The 7,774-nt window shown below is 36.2% G+C and overlaps 1 long non-coding RNA gene across 1 annotated transcript in view; it reads left to right on the forward strand.

Moving 5' to 3' along the window:
- Window positions 1-2,672, forward strand: part of LOC135231622 (uncharacterized) — a 90,852-nt gene extending 88,180 nt beyond the window's left edge. The window contains exon 3 of the long non-coding RNA XR_010322405.1: window positions 1,083-2,672. This is a non-coding gene — a long non-coding RNA (uncharacterized LOC135231622). The remainder of the gene's footprint in view (window positions 1-1,082) is intronic.
- The last annotated feature ends 5,102 nt before the right edge of the window (window positions 2,673-7,774 follow it).

Here is a 7,774-nt window from a genome sequence, read left to right on the forward strand (position 1 = left end):
AAAAGGCTGATGTCTAACTATGAATATGGCGGGATTTGGTATAGGATGAACCTGCTATATGCAATTTGCCTTTTATTTCACGTTTGGCTGTCTTATTACTTCTTTCCACAGTTGATTAAATCACATTACATATTATCCTGTCCTCTACCCAAACAGAAACTGTTGTATTCTTTCTCTTACTGAATGAAAAAAAAAACAGAACTCAGATGTTACTGGATTCCTTCAACTACTTCCTGACTCCAGGGCTAATAAGCAGTGTTCTACAGCAAAGGAGGTGTCACACCCGCTAAATTCCCAGTCCCAGGTCTGCATCAGAATAGCAGCATCAGTTTCACCTAAGAATTGCCATCCTATTCTCCCCTAAACCAATCATTACATTTAGCAATTATCTTCCTTGGGTGGACAGATAATAGTTTATTATCATCCTGGTCACAGTACAGAATCGATGCTAGTAGCAATAACTTACCTAGAATAGTAGATTCTTTGCCATGCCCAACTCTTGACTTACTGCTAGTATATTAAAGAAGCCCCATTATCTCACTCCTATATTTGAAATTTTCTTTCATCAGAATACTGATATTTATCTAGGTGATTCAACCCGTATACTTCTGCTAATGTTGTAGATTAATAGTACATAGGCACACATAAAAATAACACAAATAATAATCATTTAAGACCAAAGTTAAAATAGTAGTTTGAGATTTAAATGGGTAAATTTGCAGGAAAAACAAAAAAGCCAAACCTGCTGCCAATGAGTCGATTTCGACTCATAATGACCCTATAGGACAGAGTAGAACTGTCCCATAGAGTTTCCAAGGAGTGCCTGGTGGATTTGAACTGCCAACCTTTTGGTTAGCCGCCATAGTACTTAACCACTACACCACCAGGGTTTCCAAAATTTGCAGGGGAGTAGCAAAATATTATTAATTATTGTTACTATTGATAAGAAAGAAAGGGAATAAAAAAAAAAGCACCATATAATAGTAAGAGTTGAGATAGGCTCTAAGCCACATTATTTAAGTTCAGTGTATTTATGTAATGCCTTTCATTGCTGCTTCAGACATCTTTTTTCTTTTTTCAAGGTCACAAATCTTAAAATGTGAGCCAACGCTCTACTTTCCTGAAAAAATGGAAGCCATCCAATGTGATGTCTCCTTTTACATTCCCTTCAACCATTAACCAGGAGTGGCACAGAGTGGTAATCTGGTTAAAAGGGAGGATGAAGGGCCACGTCTTGTAATTGCATTTTTAAGCAATAACACTGTTTTTAATTATATCATATTCTTTTGGACCAATAAACAGAGCAAAGTTTTCTAAAGGTGCATTTATTCACATTTTACATAATATTAAAGACAGCAAATACATTAAATTTGAATATCATTATCATTATTCTTGTTTGGGGTGGTTTTGGTGCTCCTTCAGCTGAGAGGGGTGGCTAAAATTACCTCAAACAACTATTCCATCATTTGAACACTTCTGTATACTTTCTCCCATTCTCATATTTGTTTTTCTGTCCCAAAGAGCTATGTCCTGTCTCCTTTTCAAAGTTGTGTTCTTAACATCCTCACCAATTTTTACCAAGAATTTGACCCTGTCATGCTTTAACATATATGCATTTAAATACACTCTACTATCTTTTCTGGTAAGTCTACAGATAACAGTCTTAGGTTTATTGAAGGTGATTCAGGGGCTAGGACAGTTAATGAGGAAGTCAGGAAGAGCTGGTGAAGGTAGGATCCACCTAACCCCATCTATCAGCACTACCCACAGCAACAGTCTTTTGTACATCTTGGATTTGGAGTTTACAGTACTTTTTTTTTTTTTCCCTGAAAAGAAACTTTCTCTGCTAGAAATGATCCTTAAGAAACCCAGGGCACACAAACCTGCTTACATCTTCCATTTTTAACAAGACTTTCCCAATTAGGAACCATCCTTTACCTTGCCTTTACCTCCAAAAGATCTATAATCATTATTGCTCACTCTCTACTGCTGCTACTTTTTCTTCCTTCTCATTTTCATCCTTCTCCCTTCTTCCTTCCCCTCTTCTTCCCCCTTCCTCTTCATTTTCCACTTCTATTTCTTTTCTGCATTTTTGTTTTTTTTGTCAGTCTCCTTCACAAGAATTTAAGCTCCACAAGGATCGAAGTTCTGTTCTATTTTGCTCATTGGATACTATCTAATGCCTAAAACAGTAACTGGCACAAAATCAATACAAACTTGCTGAATAAATAAAAATAATTAGAAAATTCAAATTAATGGTAAAATAGTGTTTTTTAAAAGATAGCAAGTAACTTTAATATCCAAAGATAATCACTGTTAACATTTTAGTGGGACTCTTTTCTGTGCAGATATATGCCATACATTCTTCAAGGAGCTCACAGTCAATTTGAGGAGACAGAATATAAATTGGATTACAACACACTAAGTGTTATAACTGAACAAAACTCTATAGAGCAGAAGAACCAAAACCAAAACCAAACCCACTGCCCTCAAGTTGATTCCGACTTATAGCAACCCTACAGGACAGAGTAAAACTGCCCCATAGAGTTTCCAAGGAGCACCTGGCGGGTTTAAACTGCCGACCTCTTGGTTAGCAGCCTTAGCACCTAACCACTACACCACCAGGATTTCCATAGAGCAGAAAAGACGGAGTAATTAATTCCACCTGGGAAAGCTAGGGAGTATACTGAAAACTAAATGTAAACAATGAGTAGAATTTGCTGAATTGCCACAGGAAATTTTAAAGAAAATCCCCAATTTCCCATCACCCTGCTATACAATTATTTTATTTCTATTAGGATAAACAATATTAATAAGTATATGCGCATCATTCCCAAACAGGGCCAAAAATGTTTGCATGGTTTCCTTAAGGAAGGCAGAATAATGCATGCGAATTCCCTTGCCTAGGTTCCGTTTGTTCTATTAGCCCTTGGTGGCCGATCCCATCTCTATTAGTTTAAGGATTCACTTAAAATTTTGTCTCCTGTGAGGAACCCCTGAAGCTATGACCCCTGGACGCTGTCTGTTAACCCAGACCTAAAATCATTCCTGAAGCCCACTCTGCAGACAAAGATTAGACTGGACTATAAAACATAAAATAATACTCGTGAAGAGAGTGCTTCTTAGTTCAATCAGATACACCAGACCGAATGGGTGGCTCCTCTTCAGAGGCAGGATGAGAAGGCAGGAAGGGACTGGAACTGGTTGAATGGACACAAGAAATCCGGGGTAGAAAGGGGGAGTGTGCTGTCACATTGTAGGGATTGCAACTAATGGCACATAACAATACGTGTATAAATTTTTGTATGAGAAATTAACTTGACCTGTAAACTTTCACCTAAAGCACAATAAAGAAAAATTGCCTCCTGTAAGAATTAATGAGATTGACTAACTTTCCAAAAAAGTTGTGAATATTTCAATAGCCACAACCTCTGCCCTCTTAGCCCCAAATAGGCAATTAAAAGAGAACCATGACATTTTTTTTTTTTTTTAATGACATCTTGTTCATGTACTGGTATTGAAGGTCTTGGATTTCCTGTTTTACTGTATACCCTCCATTCCATAACCCATGTTCACCGTCCCTAACAACACCAGATCTATGCCCAGGATTGTTCAGTTTTCCATCTTTAGGCAGAAGACAAAGAATATAAAAGTAACATCTAAGTATAGTTTGGGCATTTATTCAATGAGGAATAAATGGACATTAAAACTCTTTGATCGGTTTCTGATTTTGAAGGCTCAACATTTTTGTATCATTAAAATTAAAAGAAACAAAAGTGATACATGATGTGAACCATAGAGCGATGTTATCCCAAACTTGGAGCTGATTCAAAAACAAAGATTAATAGGAAGAGCAGAGAGGTTTATATTCAGGTAGAATATGAAATGAGCAAATGCATGCAGATTAAGTAAGGCATATCGAGAAAAAGGAAAGGTTTGCTGTGACAGAAGTGAAAGGTATAAACTGTACTGGAAGATGAGACTAGAAGAGATAGATTGGGACAAAATTGTGAGAAACATTGTATGCTACTCTAAGGAGTATGGAATTTATATTACATATTACCATAAAGGTGGTTTATTATTACTATACAGTGAGTTAGCAATTCCAATGGCTTCTATCAGGTGTTGATGATGCCCAATTAAAAAAAAATGTATATATGCTAGGGGGAAATACATATATATTTTTTTTCTGGGACAAACCTCAACTCCAATTCATCCTTTATACTTTGCTATAGCCTCAAGATTTTTTTTTTCTTTTGCACAAATAGAGACAGAAATAGGGACAATGGATCTTGTTCTAATAATCTTGAGACAAGGCTGAAAGAAAATTTTGCAGAGCAAATGCATGTAGACTAATGATTTGGAGGAAAAAATTTCCAAGCTAAACTAGAAGAATTATCTGGCAGTTCAAAAAAAATAGACTGACTTTTATAAATTAATATGATGTTATAGTTAAACAATTACTAGTGTGAATTAGGGGTCAGCAAATCTTTTTCTGTAAAGGCTGAAAAATAAACGTTTTAGATTTTTTGAGCCATATGGTCTCTTTTACACCTACTCAACTCTGCCACTGGAGTGTGAAAGCAACTATAGATTATACACGAACCCACCAAAACATGAATTACGGAAAATAAAATTTCATATATTTCTTAGGTGTCACAAGATATTTTTCTTCTTTTGACTTTTTTCAACCATTTAAAAAGGTAAAAACCATTTTCAGCTCTTAGACAATTCATCATTTGGTTGTTTGTGGAACCCTACGTTAGATGACAATAGGTCAAAATACTTGAACAACTCCTCTTCCACTGTGCCACAACTCTTCTTCTTTTTTTTTTTTTTTGGCCTTAAAAGTCATATGTGTATAATATAATTTTATATATATATATAATTATAAAACCCATTGCCATCAAGTCAATTCTGACTCATAGTGACCCTACAGGACAGAGCAGAACTGCCCCCATAGGGTTTCCAAGGAGCTGCTGGTAGATTGGAACTGCCAAATTTTGGTTAGCAGCAAAGCCCTTAACTATATATACACAAATAAAAACGGAGTATTGGAAATGCAGAAAATATAACTTTTTATATATCTGGTTCCTTTAGCACTGCATAAGAGTCAAAAAGAATCTTTTACAAAAATTGAGGGGGGAGTTTTATTTTTAACTACAAAAACAAACAAACAAAGCACCCAAAAGAAAATCTCAATCATTATCTGTTTTAGAAAACTATAATGTAGTATCAGTATCTCTTTAAAGAAATTCCATAAATATTTTTTGAATACTAGAAATCTGTGAGATTTTATTCCCTGTCATTAATGTAGCCCTTATCACAGGAGCACTCAAACACCACACTACAAATGGGGTCGGCTGAATATGTTCTATTTTAGTGCAGCAGGAGGTGGCAGAGATGTCCCAGTTTAGTCAATCCCATTTTCAGTTTTGCAGGTCACACTCAAGCCTTTCAGTTCATGAAGTTTCTCTCTATTTTGGGGATAAAAGCATCCCTTGCCTGTAGAGCACTTCAACCATGTCAACTCTGAGAGGAGAGAACTGATGGGACTGATTTCTCTGCTGGATGTTGTGAGCAAGACAGCATAAAACTGACAAGCATAAGGATTCAAATGAAATATCCCAATTAAAGTGCAGTTGAAATGCAAAGACTAGTTACACAGCAATATATATGCCAAGAAAAAGAGAAAAGGGCGTTAACTGTGACCAATGTCACACAAGAAAGAGCATGGAGAAAGAATATGAAACAAGGAATTTTAAAACTATAAAGAGAGGTTATAAACAACAGGATAGAAAATGAGAGACAAAAAATCTGCAATAGATATAATGCACTCCAGTAATGAAACAGAGCATTGCAGCATTTAGGCCCATAGAAGCCCTAATGCGGTTAAGAAACAAGGAGCAGCTTCTTTATAAGACTTCCTGATTCTTCTCAAAACAACATTTTCATTTTCCTGAGCTATTCTTCTAAAGTCCTTCCATTTTAAGCACTTCGATTAAGTATAACTTCTCTCTCTTCTTTCCCTCTATCCCTGCCCTGCCTCTCTCTCTTCCATTTTAGATGTGCCTGTTTGTTGTTTTCAATTGTTTGCAAGCATGGGAGGAGAAAGGAGCAAGCAAATCCAATTTAATGATGTAGAGAACAAATCACCCCAAAAGTCAAATTCATTGCCGTTGAGCCATGTCGGACTCAAGGCTACTCCATGTGTAAAGAGTAGAACTGTGCTCCGTAGAGCTTTCTTGGTTGTAATCTTTATGGAAGCAGACCACCAGGGTGGGTTTGAGCTGCCAATCTTTCAATTAGCAGCTGAGCACAAACTGTTTGCACCACCCAGGGACCTATGTAGACACCAGAGAATGTAAAGATCCAGAAAATCAAGCAGTGGGCAGACAGGAGTACCTGAAAGATATCAATGAGCAAGGGATCCCATAAGTCTTAAGTCAAAAATGGCAGCCATGGGCTACATTCAGAGTGCAGATATGTTGTCTTTGGCCTACTTTTTATTGACCCACACAATATTTACAATTTCTTTGAATTAGATGCCAACATTATAAATGTGGAGATTTTACACTAAAAAAAAATTTTCTGATTTTCTTGGAACTCTGCATCTCTAATACTGGCTCCATCAGCTCTATGACCTCTGTATCTAAATTCCCTTATTTATGAAATGGGATTAATAATATAACTTACTTCTAAAGCATTATTGAAGAAAAAGAACAAAGTAAGAGGCCTTGCACTACCTGACCTCAGAATTTACTGTACAGCTTTGGTAGTCAAAACAGCCTGTTACTCATACAACAACAGATACATTGAACAATGGAACAGAATAGAGAACCCAGATGTAAGACCATCTACCTATGGCCACCTGATCTTTGACAAAGGCCCAAAGTCCATTAAATGAGGAAAAGACAGTCTTTTAAACAAATGGTGCTGGCCAAACTGGATGTCCATCTGTAAGAAAATTAAATAGGACCCTTATCTCACACCACACACAAAAACTAATTCAAAATGGATCAAAGACCTAAATATAAAACCAAAAATTATAAAGATCATGGAAGAAAAAATAGGTTAAACACTAGGGACCCTAATATACAGCATAAACATTCAAACCATAATTAACAATACAAAACACCAGAAGATAAGCTAGATAAATGGGATCTCCTAAAAATTAAACTTATGCTCATCGAAAGACTTCATCAAAAGGGTAAAAAGAGAACCTGTAGACTGGGGAAAAAATTTGGCTATGACACATCCATTAAAGATCTAATCTCTAAAATCTACAGGAAAATCCAAAACCTCTACAATAAAAGACAAATAATCCAATTTAAAAAATGGGCAAAGGATACGAACAGACACTTTACCAAAGAAGACGTTCAGGTAGGTAACAGACACATGAGGAAATCCTTGCGATCATTAGCCATTAGAGAAATGCAAATCAAAATTACAATGAGATATCATCTCACCTGATATTATTGGCACGAATCAAAAAAAAAACAGAAAATAACAAATGTTGGAGAGGCTGTGGGGAGATTGGAACTTCTATGCACTGTTCATAGGAGTGTAAAATGGAACAACCATTTTGGAAAACAATATAGCTCTTCCTTAAAAAGCTAGAAATAGAAATATCATACAATCCAGCAATCCCATCCCTAGGAATATAACCTAGAGAAATAAGAGCCATCACACAAATAGACATATACATACCCATGTTCACTGCAGCGTTATTGACAACAGCAAAAAGATGGAAACAACCAAGTGCCCATCAACA

Source organism: Loxodonta africana, chromosome 1, assembly GCF_030014295.1.
Source record: "Loxodonta africana isolate mLoxAfr1 chromosome 1, mLoxAfr1.hap2, whole genome shotgun sequence".
Lineage (NCBI taxonomy): Eukaryota > Metazoa > Chordata > Mammalia > Proboscidea > Elephantidae > Loxodonta > Loxodonta africana.